Here is a 251-nt window from a genome sequence, read left to right on the forward strand (position 1 = left end):
ACACACACACACACACACACACACACACACACACACACACACACACACACACTCACTCTCCCTGACACTCTCACATACTGACACAATCACTCAAACATAGACACAGACATACACAGGCACGCATTCGCAGACACAGGCACACACATACATACAGTGGCTGGAGAAAGTGTTCACCCCCTTTTTACCACATTTTGGTATGTCACAACCTGGAAGTTTAAAGTTTAATATTGTAGAGTACTTGGCTTCCATTG

Source organism: Megalops cyprinoides, chromosome 12, assembly GCF_013368585.1.
Source record: "Megalops cyprinoides isolate fMegCyp1 chromosome 12, fMegCyp1.pri, whole genome shotgun sequence".
In the NCBI taxonomy this organism is placed as follows: Eukaryota; Metazoa; Chordata; class Actinopteri; order Elopiformes; family Megalopidae; genus Megalops; species Megalops cyprinoides.